General features: G+C 34.8%; 1 protein-coding gene and 1 pseudogene across 2 annotated transcripts in view; both read left to right on the forward strand.

The window, feature by feature from the left end:
* The window catches only part of CRPPA (CDP-L-ribitol pyrophosphorylase A), a 359812-nt gene that overhangs the window by 327014 nt on the left and 5186 nt on the right, over positions 1-27612 (forward strand). The gene's annotated exons all lie outside the window — the stretch shown is intronic.
* LOC102493260 (translocation protein SEC62 pseudogene) lies at positions 17176-20407 on the forward strand (annotated as a pseudogene).

A 27612-nucleotide genomic window follows, 5' to 3' on the forward strand; every position in this document is an offset into this window, starting at 1 on the left:
ATTCTCTCTCGGGGGCGGGGAGGGGGGTTGATTTCTTGCTCTCTGTCTCTTTCTCTCACTGTCTTTCTGGTGAGCACACGCACCCTATAGCAAAAATCTCTTCAAAAAGAAAAAAAAAAAAGTTGGATGGATTGCTAAAATTCTCAATCTGTTACTTGTATGATTTTACTCTTATAGTTTAGCTACAATAATTGAAGCAATATATACCAGTATTTCTTGTTTAGAACTGCACTGTAAGACCGAAATAATTTATACAGTAAGCATTGAACTATGAAATAAAAATAATTATTTTCTACTTTTGTATCACTTGCTACTACCGGTTTATCCTTTTTTCTTCTTTCACTCATTGTATCCCCAGTCATAGTAACTTTGCCTTTTCTTTCCATGATTATCATAATTGCTTGTGATTGCAACATATTTGACTTTTTAAAAATTTTGTTCATTACTAGTATGGATTCTTCAATTATTTTATTGACATTTTTCTCTACCACTAAATACTCACATATTTTATAATGTTGCCAAAATCCAACTTTTTTGTCATGTTATTCCTTTGGCTTTGTTTTTGTCTCCTGATTTCTCAATTTTACATTAGGAGCCTTTTGGTTTCTGTCTTCTCTGCTTACATGAAAGCCACAGCTACTAGACTCTAACTTTTGTTAGCAGATTCTTTCCTTTAAATACTCTTCTCATTTCCCTAAACAAGGACACTCTAAAGCTTAAAAAAAATGTTTATCTTTTTGAGAAAGAAGGGAAAACATGGAATTCTTGATCAATGGTCATTGGAGAAGTTGTGAAGATATCTCTAAATCCCACAATAATACCTGAGAGCAGCCAAGCTGATTGCTTTGTAGCTGTAGTTGAATATGATGTCCTCAATAATATATCAACGTATTCCTTTAACTGAAATGTTAACCAAAATTCATGTAGAATTTCATCTACCAGTCAATAAAAATAAATGTAAAAATAATAACATTAACTATAAATTCCAAATAAATAAAGTTTAATTAACATTATAGTTTTTGATTTATTCTTTTTGAATATTCTATAAATGTAGAGTGAAATTAATTGTTTTGAGTTAAAATTACTAATTTTTGTTGTTGATTAGTCAGTTTTAATTTGAAAGCATTGTGTTTTGCCTGACATCTCTCAAGACCTCCTCATAACCATTTTATGGGTTTTTGTTTTGTTTTTGCTATTGTGATTTTTTTTTTAATTGCATCTCTAGCTGGTTATTGGCCACATTTTGAAAGCTGCTAACTTTTATGAATGGAATCATTAAAAATATAACATTTTAATGTTTGTTAAATTTGGTGATTTTATTTTATAATATCAGCCTTCCACAAACATTTCATTACTGTTAATCTTTGGAATTAACCAGAGTATATTTCACTGACTCTGAGGCAGGAGAACATTTAAGGCATTTGAGCACAAATGCTGATAACTCACTTCTTTATGGGGGCATCCTCTTTTCTTTTCCTTATGCTTTTCTTTTGTTTTCCATTTCCTTTGACCTCTGAAAGACAAGAACTTTCAAAGGGGTTTCATGCCTTGATACTTCAGCCCTCTCTATACTCCCCCACCCCACCTTAACCCCAAGCCTGTCCCAACCAGCGGGGATCACAGGCATGCATACATGGACAGCATGTAGAAATCAGCCTGGGAGACAAACCCCCATGTTCCATTTGGCTTTCACCTTACAAAGCATTGTCTTACTGAAACTGGATCAGGTATCTTTAGGGATTTTCTGACAACCTAAAAGCATTGTTATTTCTCTGAACCAAGTGCCATATGATCTGTGTTAGACTATCAGTGAACATATTTATTTCTAGTTCTTTAATGCAGGTGTGGAATAAGGGATAGGCTTACCTATGGAGTAGTAAGAACATAGTTCCATCAATGTTTACTCTGAAAATTGGCCTAAGACCTTTTTCTGCTTTTTGATACTATTTCTCTCAAACTTAAATAAACTCAGAATTAGTTTCTGCAGACTCTTACCTTGTGCATTATTTGGACTTTGCTTGGTTGGTTCATTTATTCATTCTTTAGTCAGTCATAGTCTCCTGATACGGTCTTGTCATACCAAGACCTTCCCCCTTAGCCTTCTAGCCATGCCGACTTGCCTAATGTGTTTTTACCAACCAGGGATCTGAATCCCAGGTCTTCTCATGTGGTTCCAGTATCACGCAGTGATACCGTACTGCAGCGTAGGTACACAGTAGTAACATGGATGGGCTGACCTGTACTTTATGTTTCCAGTCCAATCCCATCTTTTTCTATTTTTCAGAAACTATTAAAAATTCCTATTCACATGATAGCATTCTCCTTTTTCTTCCAGTATTACCATATATCTATGTGTGTGAGTATGTGTGCACACTTTCATAGTGCATGTGACTCAACCACCATTATCACCAACGCACATCTGTAAATATTTAAGATGAGAAAGGCATATACCCTCAGGCTACCATGTTGATCTTGCTTTTTGATGATTTCTTGACATAAGAAATCCTAACAATCTTAAATTTTATCTTTCTAATATACTTTTAAAGTCTATTCATGAAAAGAGCACATGCTCATGCACATGAAAGAGTGAGAGAGAGAGAAGCACCCTCAGCAGGGTCTGGTCACACTGCGACTCCCTTTCCCCAACCCTCCAGCTTGTCAGCATTTTAGGTACATGTTTATCCTGAGTGTGTTTCAGGTCAACTGGGCTGGACATTCAAACCTGCATTCAGCAATATGGCTTCCAACATTGCAGTTTTGTACAACAGGGATTGTGCCACAGAGGCTGGGACTCTCTGATATGTTCACAAGTCATGTCTATTAGAAAACCTATTTAATAAAAATTTTAAAATACAGTAATTGATTTCAGGGTTGGCTGGTGGTATGGTGGTTAAGGCGGCTGGATTCCACATAGCCAATGGTGTGGTTTGAGTCTCAGATCCAGTGGCTTGAGAAACACTCTGGGCACATGTGTATGCCCTAAATCTCAAGAGGAGGGAGAAGTGGAGAAAGTATTCTGATGTGACCATCTCCTGCGGAGGCAGTTTTCTCAGTTTCCCTCTGTCTCTTAGGGGGAACACACATACTCTGGAAAACTTTTTTAAAACATGATTTTATCTTTAAAAATATACTTAGAATTTATAGTAGTACTTTTGTTTGTTTGCCAGAGTCAACTATTATAATTCTCATTACTTGTAATCCAGTTACTGAAAGCCATCTTTCTTCACTATTATCTTACTCACAGTATCTTCAAATTTGTGGTGACTACTCTCTAGTGATTCATCGAGTTTGGTTTTATGAACTTGTAAATTATTCTATTGGGTTATGTGAAAGAAATTAGCTATTTTTAGAGAAATTTTACATTATATACATGTCCTCAGAGTAAATGACTGAAGCTATGCTTGGGAGTTTTATAACTGAGAAAAAAAAAAAAACAGAAATTACATAGTTACTACATTTTAAAAATTCTGCTTTATATTTAATAATTATTTCAAAGTAATTCTAGGTTTGAAAAAAAGAATGATTCTTAACTTTTGTGGCTTTCTCTCTCCATCCCTGAATAAAAATAAGGAGTATATTTCAAATGGCAATTCACATGTTTGAGTGACTCTTGAAAAGAGGTGATGAGTAGTTTAAAAACAGGATGAATGTTTATTGTGTAGCTCAAATTTAATTCACATTTTTAAATATTTTGATATTTATTAAAATATTATATTGTAAAATTTTTGGTGCTAGGAACATCCTTAACATATTTGTACCTCACTTTGTCAATTTTTTTTTTTATGTACAGTTTTAAGTAAAGCAGTTGAACCTCTACAAACTCAGGATCTCTTAAATCCCCAATTCATGAATTTTACAGAGATATACAATGACTTTTTTTTATGCCTCTTAAGCACTGTACAACTTGGCATCCAGTCCATACTTCAGAGTTTATCATCACTAATCACATGATATTTACTGGGTGGCCTAGCATGTTGGGTGGTCCTCTGCTAAGAGCTATACAATAGTTATTTTTTTAAAAATATCTTTGGCCTCTTGTGGTTAATGTGAAAATTGAGGTTGCTGGACAGAGCTCTAAGTTACTGAGGTTTTTGAATCTTGTTTCTTAACAAACAGAGCAAGTCTTCATAAGACTAACCTCTGGACTTCAGTGAAATTTCAGTCCTTTAGGGCCTGTTTTTTATTTGATAGACCTCTTGTACAACTTAGACCGAGTTACTAATGTTTCATGCATCTTGGAAATCAGCAACATATCGAAGTGGAGGAAATGAAAATTGTTTTGAAGGGAAGAAAGTGAAGACTTAAAAGCTATGCTTCTTCGAGTGTTAAAAAGTAAAGCTATTAAAGCATAGCATTTATCAATTATAGTTGTAATCTCTCACAACTTTTTTAGATTTATAGGTAAGCAATTAATGTTACTAGAAAGTAAGTTTTTTACATTGTTTTGTACGCTCTTAAAATTATATGTTAAAATGTGCCCAGCCAAAACCAAATTTTTTACTGTTATTTTCAAACAATATTTTGTTTCCCTCTTGAACCATTCACATTATTCTTACTATATACTATATATTTTGTTGACAGAAAAAAATTTAATATGTCATAAACTGATACAAAGGAACTGTCACCTTACCTTAAAACCAATGATTTTTAATTAGGATGTTTCACCAGTATTGATTATTGGGAACATGAAGAACAAGCCCTAAGGCTTCTCCCATTACAGTTAGACAAACCTCCCCATTCTTCCTTTCTTAAACTTCACAAGACCTATTATTTCAAAAACAATCATTGATAATATGTTATCATATCTATATGAATGCCAGTGTAAGCTAGAGTTTTAGTGGGTAATCTACATGAGTTTATGTGTGTGTCTTTTTGGTCCCCCTAATGATGACTTATCTAAGTAATAAGTGCTTAAATCCAAACAAAACAAATCTGAGTCTAGGTTTCTCAGTTCAAGTTTTCTTTTATTTTTAAGTCATAGAAATAAATATTTATTTCTGTGAAAGAAATATGTGTATCATAAGAGTGCTATATATAAGCACTTCTTATCATTGTTCTAGGGTTGACTTTTAATTACTTTTGATGTATTCCTATAGAGATCATTGATCATTTTGCTTCCTAAGTTACTGTTCAATATTCAGTAGTGTTGCTTGCTCTTTTCTTTAGAACGGTGTATAATGAACAGAGACATTCTTTTCTTGTAATTATTGCTCTTTGCTATTATTTTAATTATTTATAGCTGTCAGACATTTATTTGTCTTTTAAAGGCCTTCCAGTCCCAATCAGAAAGAATAAACAATTAAAAGGAAGAAAGATTTTGTAGCCCTTCTTTCTCTTTTGATTTGTGTGTGTTCTATATAACACTTAAATTATTCTTTATGAAATTAGTATATCCAGGAAACTGGAGAATTATGCTTTAGGCTGAGTGAATGGAAAACATGTTAGCATTTCCTTTGTAGAGTATCCAGGGTGCCACAGGAGGTTTTTAATGTGCTGCTTATTTGTGTTCTCCCAGATCTTTTTCAGTTTATTATAATATTGGAGCAATAATTAAATATTGCGTAGCCTTTCCTATGTTCTACACCTCACTGAAAACATGTCGGCAGAGAAAGCAAACATTCATCATTTCTCAATATAAACCAGATCCTGCCTAGGATCGTGCCAAACCCATGCAACCGTAACAGTCAAATCAATATATGTTTTGGTTAAAAATTGTATTTTTGTCTTTACTTTAGCAACTTAACACCAGCATTTGTTGTCTTTTGTGACTTACTGTCTTATGGCATGACAATTTCTGAAATTGACTAGGCCCCTTGCCTACCTTTGTAATGGCTTTGTGTGATGATATAAATTATAAGAGAAAATGATATTTGACTCAATAAATATTTGCTTTATGTCCACTGCATCTGTTCTATAGAATCCTTTAAAAAATATTACTCTATTAACATTCACTGAAAAATGCTTCCTTTTACCTTTTGTCTAGATGTTCAGATTCTGGAATCATTAGTGTTTGCATATTCAAGTTAGTGTTTTTATGATTGACCCAAGAGATTAATTCTCTTATTTGTATTCATGTAATAAAACATAAATTATCTCAGTAACTTTTTTTTCCAGTTGTGGTGGCAGAATATACAAATCACGGAGGTATGAGTGTGTATTAGTCCACACAGTTCATTTTATGCTGCCTAAGCATTTAAGTCTCAAGAGAATAATATTTTAAGTTGATAATAAATGTGCAAAAACATTAATAGATTTAAACCTTGGTAATTTACAGCAAAGCATGTTTCCTTGGATAAGGATGTTCCTAATGTAGTTAAGTCGTTGGATTCTATAGATTCTACTTTAAAGTATGGAATTTTCAGTTATCTGTGTGACTTTGAATAAGTTATTCAAGCTTTCTGGGTTTAAGTTTCTAAATAAAGGAATTTATCTTACAGGTTTGTTTTGTTTTATTTTGGTTTTACCTTTGTTACCCTGATGATTTTGTAAGATACAATCCTGTTTCACATGACTACTGACTGTCTTTGTGTAAAATGAGAAATGCAGTCCCACTTTCATCTTACTTATTACCTCTTCACATTGCAAGATTTTGCAGTACATTGATACTTTAAATGATACAAATTTTTAAAATACTCTATTAGTCATGCTGCTTTGCTTCATAATCTTTTACAACAGTTGTCTATCTTTATGTCTCTATATCTGATTAATTTTTTCTGTTATATTAAAGAAAAATATTCTGGTACTTGTTAAAGACAACAAGCAGGACATTGTAGACATTTTCAAGGAACTACTGCAGTGGAGTTTTAAGATACAGGAGAGAGATTGGGCTTCACTTAATATGTACAGAAAAGTGGAGGTGTATAGCTACATGGTAGCATAGGGAGCCAGACAGTGGATGGAAATAAAGACATAAAGAATGGCATCCTAATTATTCCCCTAGTCTTTAAGGCGGCGTTCTACAAAATTCATGTAAGTTTGATTCTAACAGCCTACCATAAATTTTACACATCTTCACTTCAAGAACTGACATTTTGTGTAATATAAGGATGGAATTTTATGTTTTAAAATCATTAGGTGGAAACACCAGGAGTAAAGAGGGATTCAGATTTTTTCAGTCACTTAACTTTCAGCCTTTGGTGTTCTTGGGTTTTAGATGTGGCTGTTATGAAGGTCACATGGCTACATTTAATGTGTAATCCAATCTGACAGTCTTTGTATTTCTGGCCATGAATTTAGTCCATTTGTATTTATTGAAATCAGAAAAACACTTGAACTTATTTCTTTCTTGTTAGTTTTTGCTTTCAGTCCTATTTTTCTCATATTCTTAACTATTTGTTTTCATTTTTAGAACTTTTCATATTCTAATCATTCAAACTTTATAGAAAAGTTTTAAAGTAGTACAAAAAATTTCTGTATACTCTTGACCTAGGATTCATAGTAATGAAATATCACCATACTATTTTAATCAGGAAATTAATGTTGACATAACTCTATTATCTAATCTGCAAGTCTTACTCAATTGTGTTGCTTGCCCCACTAATATATTTTCTGTTGCATTTTGTTGTCTGTCTTCTCAGTCTCCTTTAATCTGTCTTTGTCTTTCATAATTTTATATTTTTCTCCTTTATTCTGCCTTTGTCTTTCATAATTTTATACTTTTAATATATACCAGCCTATTACTTTGTATAACATCTCTTAGTTATCATTCCTCTACAGTTTTGTCAGACCATGAATTTTTTAAAATAGTACCACAAAAATAATGTGGTCTTAGCACATCATATTGGAGTCATATGATGTCTGTCTTCTTATCCTCAATATAATAATAATTTCAATTGCTTGGTTAAAGTAGTAGCCAACAGGTTTTATACTAAAAAAAAATTACTTTTCCTTTTATGATTAATAATTATCTTGCAGGAAGATACCTTGAGACAATATAAATATCTAATTTTTTATTAGTCTTTTGCATGCTAAGTATGCATTGGTGATTCTTGTTAGAAACCATTATGTGCTATTGCTTGTCAAATGTTGGTTTTTTAATTTCTATCACTCTTTCTAAATGTATTAATTGGAACTCTACCATAAGGAGAAGTATTTTTTCTTCTACACCATCTACCTACCTATCTTCCTCCCACCACACTTTTCCGTCCATCTATCCATCCATCCAACAATTTGTTTATCTATCTAATCTAATCTATCTATCTGAATGGACTGATGTGTATTAGTTCTATTTTATGGATTCAATTCCATAGTTTCATAATTTTGTTCTAGTTGTCTTATATTTGACCATTGGGGACCCCTTATTGTTCTTCTTTTCCCTTTTGCAGTGCCCTCATCAGATTTTGACAAACTTTTAACTTTTTGACATCAAAAGGTATTTCAGACTCTTTTTTTTTTTTTTTTCCTCACCCAGCTTTGGTGTCTGCAGTTTCTTCAAGAAACCTAAATTTCTTTTGAGAGAAGGATATTTAGAAACCATTATCAAGGCACTAAGGGTGCTCATTGCTCTTGGTGAGTGAGTGTTTGTAAGCCTTTTCACAAGATAGAACCAGGAGATAAATTCACTTTTATTCACAGAAATACTCATATATATCTATTTCTGTATTTGTTTCTGTGTATTTGTACATAATACATACTCTATCAAAAACAAACTATGAATTCATACTGAAATCTATGTTTCTAGTCCAGTATTGTAAGATCTTTCTAGCCTCCTTTTTTCTTGATAACCTTTTTTTAACAACATTATGTTCTTTAATTTGTTTACCCTAGAATATATTTAAATGTAATTTCAGTGTTGCTAACCCTTACTTCTCCAAAAACAAATTTACTAAGCGGAATACACTAATTGTATGTAACTCTTGGTTTTCAAGTGTAGAATAAAAATATTATTGCCCAAATTTAATGAGGTTATTTCCTTTCCTACTTTAGTTTGATTATCTAGTTATAGTACATTTAGGTTCATTTTATATTGTTAATAATCCATTTTGTATTATACCTACAACCTGGTTTATATTAATTGCTTATTTTCAAGAGAGTGTGAAACAATTGTATCATTCTGAAAGTCATAACTATGCAAAAATGTTACTGAATTTGCCGTTTTCTTTCTTTATTCTTTTCTTCCTTTAAAAAAATGTTTTGCTTTAGAACACTTGTGTTCACCAGAGAGAATAGAGACAGTGAGAGGGAGAGGGAGAAATCAGCCCCCTGGGGTGATGGCCCTGCTGCAATCCCTTCTTCCCCATTCTAGTCCTGAAATTTTGGGTATTCACACAAACATACCAAGTGTGATTTTCAAGTTGTCAGGTCTGGAACTTGTACAATGGTTGACCAGGAGGGAGTCTAGTGCCTTAACTGTCACACCACCTATTCAACACTGCCCTCTTCTGTCAGTTTAGCAAAATTCGGCTTCTTTAATTAATTTGTTTTAGTAGTAAAGGCATTGTGTCCCCTCTCATTGTTTAGTTTTCTTTTTTTTCAGAACCCCGAGTTTTATCCTTTCCTTTTCCATGACTATTCCATTGCAGGGAATTGCTTCTTCCCTTTTTTGTGTGTTTCTCTCCCTGGAAAAGACTGCCACTTTCAGCATGTTTCTAAATCCTTTCCTTATGGCCATGCTGATTCTACTCTCACACTTTTTAGTATTTTCACACTTTACTTAGGCTTACTTTTTTTGGTGGTGGTTTTAAATCAGCCATCAGTAGCTTTCTTCTTTCTTTCTAGCCTGCTCTTAGCTGCCTAAATGTTTGTGGAAGGACAATAACATGAGATTGCTCATTGAAATTTGGTGGTTATCTCTCATTTTTTTAATTTACAGTTATTTTGAAGTTTGAGAATTCTGTCTTCATATTCACACTACTGAAGGTAGTGTGAATATGTTGTGATTGTGTGTGTGTACTTTTATTTGATCTTGTTCAGTATTTAAAAAAAAAATATTGAGAGAGGTACCAATGGCTTTACTCATCTGGAAGCCCCAATTATATTTTGTTCCCTTTTCTCTCTCTTTATTTAAGAGGTTTCACATCCTAGTTTTAGACATTTAGTAGGCCTTTTAAAATTTTACTTTGCAAATTTATGTGAAAATCTGATATTAGAATCTTAATCACTCATCCATGACTTTCATTGATCTTAGAACATGTTGAGTTTAATTACTCACCTCTCACCCCATATATTGCTATTCTTTTTTTTTTGAGAGAGAGGTTTTTGCTATAGGGTGCTTGCGCTCACCAGGAAGACAGAGACAGAGAGACAGACAGCGAGAAATCACCCCCCAGGGGGAATGGCCTCGCCACAATCCCTTCTCCTCCCTTCTCGGGATCTTGGGCATGCACGCACACACGCCCGGCGCGAGTTTAAGCCACTGCGTCTGGGACACAAACTGTGCTCGACTACGTGGGAGTCTAGCGACATAGTCATTATGCTAATGGCTGGTCCCAGCCCATATATTGCTATTCCGATCCAGTATTTTAATTGTATTTTTATAGATATTCTCTGTATGTAAACATTACTTTTATTTTCTGGAGACTGCTTTTTCAGATTTACATTTTTTGAAAGGATTTTGTCATACAATGTGTGTGCTCACTGGAAAGAGCAGCAGAGAGATAGATACTGAGTAGAAAAGTGAGAAGTCACTCTACTCCCAGTGGGGATAGCCCTGCAATCCCTTCTCTCCAGTTCTCCTTTTGGAGTTTTGGGCACACATGCACATACACCTATTTTGAGTTTCAAGCCACCAGGTCCATGACTTGAAGTGGGGTTGGCCATGTATGCCTTAACCACTGCACCTCCTGCTGGCCCTTATGTACTTACTGTAAAACCATTTGATAAAGTTTTTTAATACCTTATTGCCTCATAGGCCTTCAGTCTGAGATGACTTTTCTCCCAGTTGAGGTGTATCTTTTAAGGTCAAAAGGGTTATTAATAATAAGTGTCTATATTTTGTTCATCTGATGGAGCCTGTATTTTCTTAATTCTTGAAAAATAAGGTTTTTGGTATGTATATGAGAGGGTGGATACATTCTAGTTTGATAGTTTACTTTTTTGTAGGGGTTAGCACTTGGTTTTTGGTTAAAGCATTTCAAAACTATTGCCTTTGCATTTTTGTTATAACTGTGAGACTCTTCTCAGTCTAATTATTGGTCCTGTGTTGCTATGTCCTCTCTAACTGCTTTAAGTAGATCTCTTTATATTTAGTGTTCCACAGTTACTGTATAATCTACCTACTTGTAAATTTTTCTTTTTATACATCTTGAAATTTATTCAATTGTCTTTATGAACAAATTATTATTTTACATAATTTGCAGAAATTTTTCAGAATCTCTTTTATTTTTCTTCGTTGTTTCTAGTCTTTCTCAGATTATTATTAAACATGTCTTCCAACTTATTTTGACTTATTATGTCTTTTAGTTCTCTCAACTTCCTTATATATTACTATTGCTTTGTCTTCTCTAAGTAAAGAAAAGACATTCTGGGTAATTTTCCCAACTGTCTTCAGTTTCAGTAATTCTCTCTTCAGCTTCATCTACTCTATTATTTTATCTATTCATAGGGATGTTTTTCTTAAAGAATTATTTTATTTAACTTTATTTATTCATTTACTTTTTAAAAAAAAAATTTGACCAGAGGGGGACAGAGAGGAGAGAGAGAGAGAGAGAGAAAGCAAGCCACCACACCCGACACTTGAACTGCAGGTGGCCATGTGGGAATCCATCACCCTTAACCACCATGCTACCTCCTGACACCCGTAGAGATTTTTAAATAAATTCAACAATCCTTTTCATTTGTAAGATTTATATTTTTAATGTTTTATATCTATAAATGTTTGAGAGCTTTGCATTGCTTAATTTTTTATTCCATATTTACTTATGGAAAATACTTTGCATAATTCAAAAATATTTGGTACCTGAAAATTCTAGTACTGAGTTCATTTCTATGCTAAATGACTCTGTTGTTTTGTTTCTAGCTTGTATTCATGTTTATGTATTTGTCTGACTTGCTTAACTACATGCTCCATCAGGAAAAAACTTATGTTTATCTTTTTATAATCTTGATTGAGGGGCCAGCAGGTGGCCTGGTGGTTAGGGGCATTGGACTCCCACATGGCTGACCATGGTTCAAGTCCTAGGCCAAGTGGCTTTCTTTTTTTCTTTCTCACTTTTCCTCTCTCTCTTTCTCATTCTAGCTCTGTCCCTCTCTGGTCAAATTAAAATAAATAAATAAATGAATATATAAAGTTAAATAGAATAATAGTCATTGAATGAATAAAGAAGTTTCCATTCTTTTTTCCTTGTTGTTTTATCATTGAATAAGTTTTTAACTTTTTTCTTTTTTTTAAGGAAAGGCTACCTTAATTGAAATACTTTTAGAGTCCCCATATGTTACACAATGTCTGATTTTTTTTGTTTCTCTTATAGTCAAAATGCTTTGGTAACAGTCTTTTCCTTAAATCCCATTGTCTCCTGATGCTTAGCATTCTAATGAAGTTATGCATAAACTGTCCTCACCCAATGAAAAATAATCTGTATTGTCTGCCAGAGCCAATTGAATTTTTATCTTTAGATTTGAATCTGTTATCTCAATATGGCTTCTTTTTGATGGCCTTTTACTAGTTTTGAAAGGCATTATATACTATCTGCAGGTCCTGATTTTAATTCAATTAAAAATATTTTCTTCTTCATTTCTGTAGTGACTTCTACATTTTTTTCTTCAGGTTTTGTTTGTATAATTTAGCTTTTTAATTAGTGCCTTCACTTTTCTGTTACTATTTTTATCCTTTTATTATGAGTTGTAGATATTTTTAAGTCTGCCTTTTACTTAATCCCTTGTTTAATAAGTATGTTTACACCAACTTTAATGAGGCGTTTAATTCAGAATATATTTATTTAATATCTACATGAAGTCTCTTCTGATATGAGATTAATTTTGTTTTGTCCACCTTCTTTGGTTGAAGTTGTTTTTATGTATTTATTTTATATGCAGTTTCCAGGAAGAGATAGAGGGAGAGAAAGTGAGAAAGCACCCTAAGGGACAATGGCTCCTTGCAGCAATCCCTTCTCCTCCATTCTCCTTTTGGGATTTTGGGCATGCATACATACATTCCCAGAGTATTTTTCAAGCCACTGAGTCTGGGATTCCACAACCACACAGTTGGCCATGTTGGCTTCAGCCACCTAAACCACCATGCCACCTGCTGGCTCATGAAACATTTTCTTTAAACTTTCCTGACTGAAAACCAAATACTACACATTGCCCACCAATAACTAGTGTGTAGCTTTTTCCCTTATGCAGCCACCCTATGTAAGAAGATGCTTGCCTCACCATCTGCACTTCTCCTCTTGACTTGGGTATATTAGTGTAGTGTTATCAGTATCATTTGTACTGCCTCTTAGAATAGGTGTTCTTTCACAGGAAGGGAAACATATAGGACAGATTCCTTATTTTGACACTATTTGTAGTTTTCAATACATATACATGTATTTTTTCTTATTTTTAAAAAGTTATTTTCATGATGATATATTTTTTACCTAAGAACTTTGACATTCCAAATGTGTCTTAAAGTCAGATCTATATAATTAATTTATCAGTATTGTTAGCAAATATCTATTGAGTAGCTTATATTTATGTATACAGTACTTTGAAATTAGAATATAATTTGAGAGTTATCTTTTAATATCTTATGATTTAGTTGATAAAATAAGGTCTGTAGTTATTATAAAAACCTAATAAAATATTAGTAAGGGACTTTGAAAAATACTAGGATAATGTAAATGATTAATGTTCAGTAAAATAGATAAATTCATAAGAGGAAGTCTCCATAGCTGTCTAAAAATGTATATAAATTAGAGAGATATTAGGAAATAATTTTATGGGGACAAGAGTAACAGTACTCATACCAGTGTAGCCATATGGAGATTCTACACAATAAAGAATTGGGAATTACCATTAGAGGATTTGAGTTGATTGTGGATTCCTTGGATGCTAAGATGAAGTGTTAAAGATAATCTGAGTTTTACATAGTTAAAATGTTTTTCTAATAAGGTTAGCACAGTAGCCAAAGGCAAAGAAGACTGAGCAGTTAGAACATCCTAGAGTGAGTAGACCAGGTAGAGGATAGTACAGATATAGGCTTGGAGTGATCAGAGTATGACTGGGAGGGATACCATAATGGAAAACTAGCAGGACCTAGTCATTGTCCAGTGAGTTTTGCAGGATCAAAATTTAATAAGTATGTTTAATAAGAGACATATTTTGCTAATTAAGAGACATTGTATGTAAGATCACTTTTTCAGACCCAGCAGGTGGTGTGGTGGTTAAGGTACTGGACTCCCATTTGGCCTACCATGGTTCAAGTCCCATATCTGGTGGTTTGAAAATCACACTGGACATGTGTGTACATGCCCAAAATCCCAAGAGAAAAATGGAGGAGAAAGGATGGTGGAGTGGCCATCCCCTGTGGGGTGATTTCTCACATTGTCTTTCACTATCTCTCTCTTTCTGTTTCTGGTGAACACACAACCTATGGTCAGGGGAAAAAGAAGTATCATTTTTTTAACATTTTTAAATTGTGTGATTTACATTATGATTAATATTATAAGAAAAGATCTTACAGAAAATAAGTCATTTTTTTACATTGACTGTACAAGTATTCTCAAATATAGAAACAATTGGCATGATAATGAACTGCAGAGTTCTCAGAACAAAGATCTGTTCCTCCAGCTGCCCTACTGCAGTCTGACTGAACCTTCATACCTTAGTTCCTCTCATATCCCTGTTCTCTGCTCCTGTTTGGCAAAGTATCAGTCCTGCCTCCCAGGGTTTTGCTGGCCATTTACCTCCTTCCACAAATGCTGAGCACCTACTGTATAGCAAGTTGTCATGTGAAGCACAGAGAATAAAGGAAACTAAAACTGTTGGGTGATAATTATGTTAATCAGAAAACCCAAGTGAATTTTCAACAATATTTTATTGTTTAGGTTTTAGGGAGTCAGTTTGGTTTACTCAGAGGAACAAGAAGGAAATAATTTTCACTTGAAGAGGGTTGTTTTGTTTATCTCAAACCCAACCAGTAGGTGATTGCTTTTTCCTACAATTTTCAAAATTTATAAGCACTAAACATTTTCACCTCCACTAGGGGACAGTGTGTTACCATTATTTCTTTAAATTTTTATTCCATATCAGCACTATGTATAATAAAAAGGAAGTTAACTTGAAATGATTTTGATTGATATAAATAATGATAGCAATGATCTAAATGCCACTGATTAAAGTTTTACAAAATCTATAAATTTGCAATTTTTATATATTTATCTAGTATGGAAAACTTTATAACTCATGGAAATCAAATTAGGCTTTAAATATGGAATTTGCTGAAACAATGCAATGTTTATCCCTCAAGAAGGACTGTGTAATCTCCAGGGACTTCTAAAGCCTAATACATAATACATATATTTTAGAGTACATTGTATTCCTTAGGAGTGATGTGTATGGAGGGTGAATATCTCCAAAAGATTTCCTTTCATGTTATCTATAAAGATTTAGAGAGCAATGATGTCATAGCTTTTCCTGCTATTCTTTGAGACAGTAATTACAAAATCCATGTAAACATGATTATAACATCCTACTGTAGATTTGTTTATATTTCTTTTATTCAAGTAATGAATTCGTGTAATATAATGATGGGAATTAGTGGTTTAAATTTACTTTTTAAAATGTTATTTAAGTTTACATACTTTGGGAATAGTTTTTCCAAATATCTGGTTTTTTGGAAAAAATTAAGGAGAAGGGATTGTGGCATGAACATGACCCTTGAGTGTTGTTTTCTCCCCTCTCTAGTTCTCTCTAATGAGTCAACGTGCCCTCTGGCAATTCATTTTCACAGAAGATTGAGAATAATGGTGATGTCTCCAAATTTCTAGCAGCTCGTTTACCTTTTCCCTACTTTCCCTCTCAAAATTTCAACCAGCAGAGCTTGCAGTTTCTGAGGTGCATCCCTTCTCCTTCGTTTCTCAATCCTGTCAGGATTTTGGGTACTCACATACATGGACCTGATGTTTTTTTCAAGTGTCTGGAGCTGGGATTTGAATGAGATGTCCCGATAGCTTGCTAAAGGCCTAGAAATCCTATGAGAATTGCTGCATCAAGACCACTATTCTACTAAAGATGATTGATACAATCATGAAAAGAAAAACAAATCAACAAGAGCAGGGACCAGCAGTTAGCGTAATGGCTATGTTGTTGGACACCTATGTAGTTGACTGTAGTTTGAGTCCTGAACCCAGTGGCTTAAACTCATGCCAGGCGTGTGTGCATGCATGCCCAAGATCCCGAGAGGAGAATGGCGGAGAAGGGATTGCGGTGTGGCTATCTCTCCTGGGGGGGGATTTCTTGCTTTCTGTCTCTCTATCTCTCTCTCTCTCTTTCTGGCGAGCGCACGTGCCCTATAGCAAAAACCTCTCAAAAAGAACAGACACTCAAAGACTGAAGTACAGGATTTCATTGACATGACTCAGTATAGAGTAAATTTAGAATGACCTCTTAATGTTTAAAAAATAGTGGTAATTAGAAGTTTAGCTTTGTACATCTTTCATGTAAACATAGTATATGTCATCCTAATCTTGAGATTAAAGGAGAGAGGAAATAGCTAAGTGCACTTTTAGATAGTGCTTATGGTGAATTCTAATCTTAAATTATTTAGTGTGATAGAGAATGTTAAAAATAAGTATTTTGTTTTGCTTTTGTTTGGTATTCTTCCTAATATTCTTAAATACTAAGCTATTATGAAACACTTCAATATTTCGGTGAACAATTGTCATACAGTGGATAAAATTAAGTACACATTTTGTCTTACTTTTAGCTCAACTTCTATAACGTTTTATGTAACATCTAAAAACCAAGAAACCTAACACTTTTTGAATTACCAATGTGGTACTTTTGGTGTCTTTTTACTGAAGACTAGAATTTTCAAGCAGAAGAAGTGTTTTATTTATGCAGCTTGTAAAGATATTTATACAGAGAAATATTCTCTGGAAATTTGGACAATGTTGTGTTTTTGATTTTATATGACAAATCTAATTTAGTTCCCTGAATTTAAGCAGTCCTAAAAATAAATGAAAATTCTTTTCTTGTGGAAAGAATAAAATGTGGCTTGCTACATGTCAGAGGGATCCGAGTGGAGCAGCCAACATGGCGGAATGCAAGTGACACAAGAAGCAGATCCAGGAAGTTGGTGAACCATCTAAAGAAGAAAAGGCTATAGCCAAGTATTTTCAATTTAACTTTCCAATGAAGTCCACAAATATGATGGGCCACCGGGTTGATTATTTTATTGCTTTAAAAGCAGTGAATTGCCTTTTGAATTCAAAGTGGGCAAAGGCCAAGAAAGGAGAGGAAGCTTTGTTTACAACCAAGGAGTCTGTGGTTGACTACTGCAATAGGCTTTTAAAGAAGCAGTTTTCCATTGGGCATGGAAAATAAAGAAAATGAAGTGTGATAAAGACTTAAAGAAAGAAAAAGATAAAGGAAAATCTGAAAGTGAAAAAGAAGAAGGTAAAAAGAGCAAGAAAAACAATATAAAGGATGAAAAGATAAAAAAGGAAAAAGAGGGGAAAAAAAGATGGGGCAAAGGAAGAATTCAAAAAGGACAAAACTCCAGGAACTCTCAAAAAGAAGGAAACTAAGAAAAGATTCAAACTTGAGCCACAGGATGATCGAGTTTTTCTGGATGGACATGAGGTATATGTGTGGATCTATGACCCAGTTCACTTTAAAACATTTATCATGGGATTAATTCTTGTGATTGCAGTAATAGCAGCTACCCTCTTCACACTTTGGCCAGCAGAGATGAGAGTAGGTGTTTATTACCTCAGTGTGGGCTCAGGCTGCTTCGTAGCCAGCATTCTTCCCCTTGCTCTTGCTCATTGCATTCTGTTTCTCAGCATTTGGCTCATACCTGGAGGAAGGCACCACTTTGGGTTCTTGCCAAATCGGACTGCTGACGTGGGCTTCATTGACTCCTTCAGGCCTCTGTACACACGTGAATATAAAGGACCAAAAGCAGACCTAAAGAAAGATGAGAAATCTGAAACCAAAAAGCACTGGAAGTCTGACAGTGAGGAAAAGTCAGACAGTGAGAAAAAGTAGGACCAGGAAATCATGGAACAGAAGGCTCAAGAGGAGAACGGCATTCAGACACAGACAGTGACCGGGAAAGATGACCCATCCCAGCACAGTAGTGGAAATGGGAATGATTTTTTTATTTTATTTTAAAAAAGATTTTATTTTATTTTTTTCATTCATGAGACTCAGAAAGAGAAAGACAATTCAGACAAGCATCCTTAGTAGGGTACCATACCACAACATTCCCTCCCCCAGCTTTTCCAGTCGCCCAGGATTATGGGCACATGGACTTGACATGTACTGTTCTACTGGGGAACCAAACCCATGATCTTCATACGGATCCAACTTCCTTTGAGCAGCACATTGCTGCTGTGCCACCAAGCCAATCCATCTGTCTGTTGCTAACTGTGTAAGTACTAGGCACTTCTACAGATGTTTGGAGAGGTTTCACTTATGTTACTGTTTTGTGTTTATGGCCATGTTAACACATTGTGTGTATCTTAGGCTAAATAAATTTGATACAATGAGGTCATGTGAGTTTTGAGGAAAGTGTTATTTAACAAAAATTCCTGGTCTCCTCCTGGGTGTCAAGGTCCATGGTGGCACTATGACTGCAGAGCAGGACAAGCAACCCCTACATTAAGCAGCTTATGCTCCGATAGGAGTCATGGTCACATGAGGAAGTCCTTCCTCCCTGGCTCCAGAAGCACTGAGGCATATGGGCAATAAAACTTTAAAATGTGTTTTCAATTCTGAGGGAGAATAGTTTAATTAGACAGACTTAGGTTTAAGAGAGGCAGCAAAGTATATGTCTGAGAGTGTTAACCCGGACGTGGCCAGCCTGGATTAGATTACTGTCTCTGTCACTTCATAGCTGTGTGATCTTAATGAAGCTTCTGACCTCTCTGTGCCTCAGTTACCTCATCTGTGTACCATCGATAACAATAGTACCTACCTCATGGGGCACTTTTTAAAAATCTTATTTATTTAAATTTATTTTATAAATTCAATCAGTGTACATCACTTAGCTTGTAAAGTGAATTTACCCAACATGAATACACTTCACACCAGTTCAGCTGAGTATAGTATACACATTATCATCAACAGGTAATAATGCATTCCTGTTTCCCATAAATGTTTTATCTCTCTATTTTTCTCCTTAATTTCTTTCCTCATAATCTCTCCCTTTTTTCCACCCTCTTCCCACTCTGTCTTCAGTATCCCTCACCAGTTTCCATGCATCTATATCCTCCATTCTCTCTGTTTCTACCATAGAGTGTGAACAATCAGTATATATGAAGTGGAGACATACAATGCCTCTCTTTCATAGCCTGATTACTCACTTAGCAGCAAATATTTTATATTTGTCCACTTTCTATCAAATGCCAGGATCTTGGTTTTTTTTATTTTTTTAAATTTTCTATTACTATTCATACATTAAATCACTATACATCATTTAGGTTGTGAAGAAACTTTACCCAGCATGATTTACAGCTCAGTTCAGCCCAGTTGAGACTATTATAGACATCCTTGTCAACAGATAATAAACCTTATCTGTGTCCCACAAGTGTCAGGCTATGAAAGAGAAACATTGTATGTCTCCACTTAACATATACCAACTGTCCACACTCTATGGTAGAGACTGAAAGTCTGGAGAACACGAAAGTATTAAAAATTGTAATGGACACTAGACACAAAGTGGAAAGAGAGTCTGGGAGGGCAAGAGCGTAGGAAAGGAAATTTGGGGGAGGGGAAGTGGAGAGGTAAGACACTTGTGGGAATAATTTCTAAATGATCACAAAAGAAGAACTGGAACAGCAAACAGATGGATATTGTGAAGAAGAGGAGGAAGAAGACATGATGGAGAAACACCTAAATGAAATGTTCACGTGAAAAATCATAATCTGCCTAATTTCGATACTGAATAAGTGCAAGAAGTTGGATTTTCTATGTTAGCTGATCATAATGTGCACCCAGCATTGTAGCAATCTTTAAATCTATTCACTCAAATGTGTTTGATATCCAAGCAGTGCTATTCAGTTCTTCAATTTATAGTATATTGGTACTCATAATGTTGCAATCTAAAGCCATGAAGTTTCATCTATTTGATAGTTTTACAGTAAATACATCTCATTCATTTTGACAGTTATCAAAAATGTACTTTCCACAATGATGTGAGTGCCATTTTTGCAGCAACACTTTTAGTTACTTACAAATTGTTCTCTTCCAACTTAGGAAATCCAAACTGATTTGTACATCTGATTCAGAGAAAGGTGGTCATCTCCAACAGAGAAAGTAAACAGCATTAGTTGGGAGGTGATGGCTCTTCTTCCTTCTTCCCCACTTCCTTTTCAAAACTTAAAGTGTATTCTGTACATAATTGACAAGTACAACAAATATTTTATTTATTCTTTCTTTTTTAAAAATAAAATATTTGTTTTATTTGTCAATTATGTACAGAATACACTTATTTTTAAAAAAGAAAGAATAAAATGTGTATATTATGGAAAGTTTTAAAATTCAGCAAAGCACAAATAAAAATCAAAACTGCCATAAATAAATTATTTAAATACAGTCATTAACGTTTTGATATATTTCCTCCCAATAGTTTAAGAAAATTACTACAGAGTATACATATGTATATATATTTAAGAGGTTTTTGCTATAGGGCATGTGCACTCACCAGAAAAACTGAGAGAGACAGAGACAGAAAGCGAGAAATCACCCCCCTCCCAGGGTGGATGGCCATGCTGCATTCCATTCTCCTCCATTGTCCTCTTGGGATCTTGGGCACGCACGTACACGTGCCCGGCATGAGTTTAAGCCACCAGGTCCAGGACTCGAACCACAGTTGAAAACATGGGAGTCCAGGGACATAGCCATTATGCTAACTGCTAGTCCCACTCGGATATATTTCTAACCAAAAAAGAATGAATGTGTTTTTCCCTAGAAATTATATTTCATCATTTTTTGAGAAAAGAGTTTGACATTTTTTATGAAATATTTTTCAAACATTTTTCTCAAAACTTTGACATTATTATGAAGAGGATAATTAAGCAAGTAATGATAGCTATGATAATGTTTAAATTTAAAAGAAAATACTCTAACATATCTTATAGTATTTAATGCTCCTATTTTTTTATTAACTTCAACAAATGTATTCTTTTGATTTTTTTTAACTGCCAGAGGGCACATTGTCTCAATAGAGAGAGAGACAGAAAGGGGAGAAAACATAACCAAAGGAATGTGACCATGATTGGTCCCTTCTCCTCCATTTCTCAATCTTTTCAGGATTTTGAGTACTCACACACATGAACCTGATGTTTTTTTCCGAGTTTCTGGGGCCGGAATTTGAACCCTTTGGCCATATGGGGTTTTCTGCTGGTCCCAAAGATTGTTTAACTTTTTTTGCAGGTAAGCTGCTTGAGTTCCCTGTAGATTCTGGTTTTCTGTCCCTTATCTGAGGCACAGTTTGCAAATATATTCTCCCATTCTGAGGATTATCTGTTCCCTCTGACAGATGATGCAGATTACTTTATAAATTATTATTATTATTATTTACTGTGCAGAGCTTTTTAGCCTGATACAATCTCACTTTTCTATTCTCTGGATTATTGTCTGTGCTTGAGGGTCTTAGTTAAGATGTCTTGGCTTTCTCCAATTTCTCCAAGAGTTTCCCCTATGGTTTTTCTTGAAGAGGTTTTTGCTGTTGTAGGGCGCATGTGTGCACCAGAAAGACAGAGAGAGACAGAGAGACAGAAAGTGAGAAATCACCCCCAAGGGGGGATGGCCACACTGCAATCCCTTCTCCTCCATTCTCCTCTCGGGATCTTGGGCACGTGTGAGTTTAAACCACCGGATTCAAGACTCGAACCGTAGTCAACTACATGGGAGTCCAGCGACCTAACCGTTACACCAATTGCTTGTTCCGAGTTTCCCCTATGTTTTATAGTTTGAAGTTTTACATTTAGATCTCTGAATCATTTTGAGTTGATTTTTGTTATGGATGGGAGATAGAAGTCCAGTTTCATTTTTCTTCAGGTGAACATAAAATTTTTCCAGCACCAAAGAAGGGATTTTATTTTCCCTACTGAATTGCCCTTTTTCAAAAATTAGTTGACCATATGTTTTGGAGTTTATTTCTAGGTTCTCTCTTCTGTTGCATTGTTCTGCATGACTGTTTTCATGCCAGTACCATGTTGTTTTGATTATCACAGGTTTGTAATATGTTTTGAGGTCGGGAAGTGAGATGCTTCCTATTTTATTCTTTTTGCACAGGATTGCTTTGGTAATATAGGGTCTTTTATGATTCCAGATATTTTATGATTTCTTTTTCTGTTTAGTGAAAACTATCTTTTAGTTTGTCAAAATTGCTTTAAAATTATAGATTAATTTGGGTAGAATTGACATTTTGATTATATTCTTGCAATTCAGGACCATAGGATGTCTTTTTGCTTTTGTATATCATGTTCAATTTCTTTTTTCAGTTTTTCATAGTTTTCCCTATGGAAGTCTTTTACCTCATTGGTTAAGTTTATTCCTATCTATCTATCTATTTATTTATTATTTGTCATGGCTACTGTGAATTGGATTGCTTTCTTCAATTCTACCTCATTGTATTTATTTTTGGTGTAGAAAAACTATAGATTTTTGTATATTGATTTTGTGTTCTGTCACTTTACTGTATTCATTTATAGTTTACAGGAGGGTTTTTTGTGCATTCTTCTGGATTTTCTCTCTCTCTCTCTCTCTCTCTCTCTCTCTCCAGATGATTGCATTGGCTAGGACTTCCAGTACTATGTTGAAAAGAAATGGGGAAAATGGGCAGTTTTGTCCTATTCCAGTTTATAGTGAAAAAGCTTAGAGCTTTTCCCCCATTCAATATGATGGTAGTTATAGGCTTTCCTTATGTGGCCTTTGTGTGGAACAATGTCTCTTCTAGAGATCTTAATCATGAAGGGATGTTCTAGTTTATCAAATGCTTTTTCTGTACCAATTGGTATGATCATTTGGATTTTATCTTTCCTTCTGTTAATGTGCTGTATTACATTTACGTTTTATGTATGTTGACCCATTCTTACATCCCTGGAATAAAGCCTATCTGATCTTGGTGTATGATATTTTAATGTGTTGTTGAATACAATTTACTAGCATCTTATCGAGAACTTTTTGTGTTTTTGTTGTTGTTTTTATGTCTGTCTGTTTCGGGGAATCAGGATGATGGAGGTTTCCTAGAATGAATTTGGGACGATTTCTTCCTTTTGGATCTTTAGAAATAGTTTGAGTAGAATTGGGATTAGTTCTTCTTTTAAATTTTTGTAGAATTCAGACGTGAAACCATCAAGACCTGCACTTTTCTTTGTTGGAAGACTACTTATTAGTGAAATCTCTTTGTTTATTGCTCTATTCAGGCTTCTGATGTTTTTCTGATTCAAACTTGGTAGATCATATGTGTCCAGAAATTCATCCATCTCATCTAGATTTCCTTGTTTGCTGACATGTAATTGCTTGTATTATTCTCTCATGATCTTTTTTTTTTTTTATTTTGAGAGTTTTTTGCTATAGGGCGCATGCGCTCGCCAGAAAGACAGAGAAAGACAGAGAAACAGTAGGTGAAAAATCACCCCCCAGGGGGGATGGTCATGCCACAATCCCTTCTCCTCCATTCTCCTCTTGGGATCTTGGGCACACATGCACACACGCCTGGCGTGAGTTTAAGCCGCCGGATCCAGGACTCAAACCGCAGTTGACTACATGGGAGTCCAGCGGCATAGCCATTGCACCAATAGCTGCTCTCATTCATGATCTTTTATATCCATTATGCCCATAGTAATATTGCCTATTTTGTTGCTGATTTTATCTGATTTCTTGTTCTGTTCTTCATGGTTAGTCAAGTTAACAGTGTGTCAATTTTGTTTATTTTCTCAAAGAACCATCTTTTGGTTTTGTATATTCTCTATATAGTTCCTTCGAATTTTTATTATTTGTTTTCTTTCGATATTTTTGGGTGCTTTATGTTGTTCTTCTTCCTGAGATGTGTTGTTAGGTTGTCTATTTTCCACGTTTCAATAGTTTTTCTTGTGAATACAAATTTTTATGAACTTCCCTCTTTTGACTGCTTTCACTGTGTGCCATACATTATGAAAACTCATGTGCTTGCTATCATTAGTTTCAATGAATCTTTTGATTTCAGTAAAAATTTCTTCAGTAGTTGTGAAGTTATTCAGGAGTAGGTTGTTAAGTTTCCATGTGTTTGTCTATTTATAAGTTTGGGTTGGAAAAGAAGCTGGGTATAGTTTCCATAGCTTTGAATTTGTAACAGTTTATATTATGCCCTATCATGTGGTTGATCTTTGAAAGTGTTCCATGTGGGGGTGAGAATAATGTGTATTTTGTGACTGCTCAGTGCAATATTCTAAAGATATTTGTTAAGTCCATTTGATTTATAGTACCGTTTAGATCCTGTACCTCTTTGCTTAATTTTTATCTAGATGATCTGTCAGACGAAACAGTGGGTTTTTGATATTCTCAATGAATACTGTGTTGCAGTCTATCTCTCTTTTTAGATTTAGCAGTCTTTCTTTCATGTATTTGGGTGCTCCAGTGTTGGGTGCATAGATATTTTCTAAGCGTTATTGCTTTTTGGTGGATTAGTTCTTTAAGTACTACATAGTGTTCTTATTTGTCTCTTACATTTTTGTCTTGAAGTCTGTTTTGTCTGATATCAGTATCATGACTCCAGTCTTTTTTTGATTTCCATGGAATATCTTTTTCTAGCCCTTCACTTTCAGTCTATGTATGTCTTTATTAGTGAGATGCTTTTCTTGCAACCAGCATACAGATGGTCCTATGTTTATATCCATTCATCCAGTCTTTCTCTTTTCATTGCAAAATTTAATCCATTGACATTCAGCATTATTGTTGGTGTCTACGGACTTATCCCTGCCATTTTGTTAGCAATTTTCTTGGTTATTTTGTGCTCTTGTATTTCTGTTTTCCTCTCTTTAGTCTCCTGGGAAAGTTTTTCTACTTTTAGTCTTTCTTGAAGAGCTGGCATAGTTAAAAAATTCTTTCAGTTTTCCTTTGTCTGAGAATGATTTTATTTTCTCTTCCCAATTGAAGAATAAACTTGACAGGTATAGTATACTTGGTTGAAATTGTTTTTCTTTCAGTGTTTTGAATATGTCTTCCCATTCTTTTCTTACTTGTGTTGTTTCAGTCTGATAGTATCCTAATAGGATAACCTTTGTAGGTAACTTTGTAGGTCTCTTGCCATTTTTAGAATACTGTCTTTGTCTTTGAGTTTTTCCAGACTGGCTATGATGTGTCTTGAGGAGGATCTTCTGATGACTTTATTTGGCGTTGTTTTTCCTGAATCTGGATGTCTGAAAGTTTCTCCAGGTTTGAAAGTTTCCAGCAAGTATTTAATAAATAGATTTTCTATGCCTTTATCAGATTCTTCACTTTCTGGAATACCCATTATTCAGATATCTAGGAGCTTAATGTGTCACATATTTCCTGTATGTTGCCCTCACTTTTCTAATTTCTCCATTATTTTTGGTGGTTTTACTAAGTCAGAGGCTATCTTCCGGGTCAGAAAAACTATCTTTTCCATGATCTAATGTACTGTTAGTACTTTTGAGGAATGTTTTGAATTCCTGTATTATGGTCTTCATCTCCAGAAGTTCTGATAGATTTTTTTTTAGAGTATCTATCTCTTTATGGAATGCTTATTTTAAGTAGTGGGGTCATTTTCTCATCTTCTGGGATTTGTCTGTTTTCTCTTGCATCTCATTTAGTTTTGTCAATATAATTTATTTTTTCTTTTTTGAGAGGGAGATTGTTGCTATAGGGTGAATGTGCTTGCCTGAGAGACAGAGAGAGACAAAAAGACAGAAAGTAAGATGTTACCCCCCAGTGGGTATGGCCATATCACAATCCCCTCTCCTACACTCTCCTTTTGTGATCATGGTCATACACTTACATGTGCCCAGTGTGACTGTCAAGACCAGTCAGCCACGTGGGAGTCCAGTACTTTAACTACTACACCACCTGCTGGCCCTCATAAGATTATTCTGAATTCTTTTTACAACATTTCTGTGATTTATTCTGTTTTACCTATTGTAGATGATAATAGGTAAAACGGTGGAACAGAGTTCCACTGAAGGAGAGAAATTTTCAAGTTTTCATGTATTTCTTGGGATTCTTCTTTGATTTGTAGCCATCCATGAAATATGTACTTCTTCTTCTCTTTTAAATTCATGTTTTAAAGAACAATTTCTTTAATTTTATTTATTGTTATTATTATTATTATTATTATTATTATTATGTTTTAATTGGCTATAGGGCACACATGCTCACCAGAGAGAAATAGAAAGAGGTGGGGAGTGAGAAATCAAGATGCCAGGTCTGGGACTTGAACCATAGTAGCCATGTGAGAATCCAGCAACTTAACAATCATGCAACCTGCTTGTCCCTAATATTTTTGTTTAAGTAGGTTTCTGTAGCTGTTTTCTACAGTGTGTGTTGTCTCCCTGACAGTTTCTCTATACTTTTATGGAGTGCTATAATAGAATCCACATTAGGAGTTTTGGGGTTTGGCTTTTAGAAGGAGTGACTCTCCTTTGATTCTTCCAAAGGAGAAGGAGGATAGGAAAGAGTTTCTTCAAAGTCTCAGTACATTAATGTAGGTGCATCCTCTCTCGACTTTTTTGTTCTCTAAGCAGTAGGGCTGAGCAGTGTGGGGTTCAGGCAAGAAAGAAGGAAAACCAAAATAAAAGCAAGAGAGTTTTCCCCAGGCCACCTGTCAGATAGGGAAGGGGTGGTGCCAGTCCAAGTACCATTCTCTAACCCAGTCTATTCAAACTGGTCAGTGGGACACTAGAGATAAAAGGAATTATAAGAACTTGGGGGCGGGCCTTCCCATGACTACCTATGAGCCAGAGGAGATGTGGCACCAACTCAGGGAACATCTTCTAGTCTGGTCTGATTGCTCCTACCAGTCAGTGAGATGCTGCCATAAGCATTTTTTTAAATCAAGATACATGACTTTTTAAAAAGTAATGTACTTTCTGGGACCAGCAGGTGGCATGGTGGTTAAGGGGTGCTGGACACCCACATGGCCAACCACAGTTCAAGTCCTGGACCTGGAAGCTTGCTTTCTCATTTTTCCTTTCTTTCTCTCTTTCCCACTCTGTCCCTCTTTGGTATATATGTATGTATGCATAAATAAATAAACAAACAAACAAACAAACAAATAAATAAATAAAGTTAGATTAAATAATTCTTTTCTTTTCTTTTCTTTTCTTTTTGAGAGGTTTTTGCTATGGGGCGTGTGCACTCACCAGAAAGAAACAGAGAGACAGAAAGTGAGAAATCACCCCCCCCCAGCAGGGATGGTCATGCCACAATCCTTTCTCCTCCATTCTCTACTAGGGATCTTGGGCATGCATGTACGTATGCCCTGCATATGTTTAAGACACTGGGTCCAGGACTTGAACCACA

The sequence above is a fragment of the Tupaia chinensis genome, unplaced genomic scaffold, assembly GCF_000334495.1.
Source record: "Tupaia chinensis unplaced genomic scaffold, TupChi_1.0 Scaffold145916_1, whole genome shotgun sequence".
Taxonomy (NCBI): Eukaryota; Metazoa; Chordata; class Mammalia; order Scandentia; family Tupaiidae; genus Tupaia; species Tupaia belangeri.